The following is a 484-nucleotide window of genomic DNA, read 5'->3' as shown; positions in this document are numbered from 1 at the left end:
AATCGGGGAAGTGGGGGAAAATGAAGGGGAAGATGTCGGGTATCCGGCGGGCACCGTCAGGCAGACTTCGGGGAGTGGGATGCGAAGCGGGATGAGTTTCTCCTTCCCGGGGACAGGTTGGTGGAGAGAAGCGAGAGAGATGACAGAAAAATGTGCATGGGAAGTTCTGGATGGCAGCGGTCCTTGTCTGGTCTCACCAACACTGCAGCTGCTACCTGCTACTCTCCGCTCAAGGGTGAAACACATGCCCAAGCCCGGCAATGTCAGAAAACGTTGATTAAAAAGTACGCAATTGATGAACATCTCTGTGCGGTGTGCGCCGGGACGCCACAGGGGTCGTATCCTGCCCAGCCATTCTCCCACCTGAAAGAATTTGGCGTTGGCTATTTCTGCTCGTACCGTTTGTTGGTATCGAATACCGAGTGCTAAAGCAGAGGGATGGTAACACATGGTGTTAAAAGTGAAAAAGACATCTCACTGAACG

This window comes from Athene cunicularia, assembly GCF_003259725.1.
Source record: "Athene cunicularia isolate RWA chromosome 1 unlocalized genomic scaffold, athCun1 chr1_part1, whole genome shotgun sequence".
Lineage (NCBI taxonomy): Eukaryota > Metazoa > Chordata > Aves > Strigiformes > Strigidae > Athene > Athene cunicularia.
The sequence above is the reverse complement of the archived record's forward strand: the minus strand, read 5'-3'. Positions refer to the sequence as shown.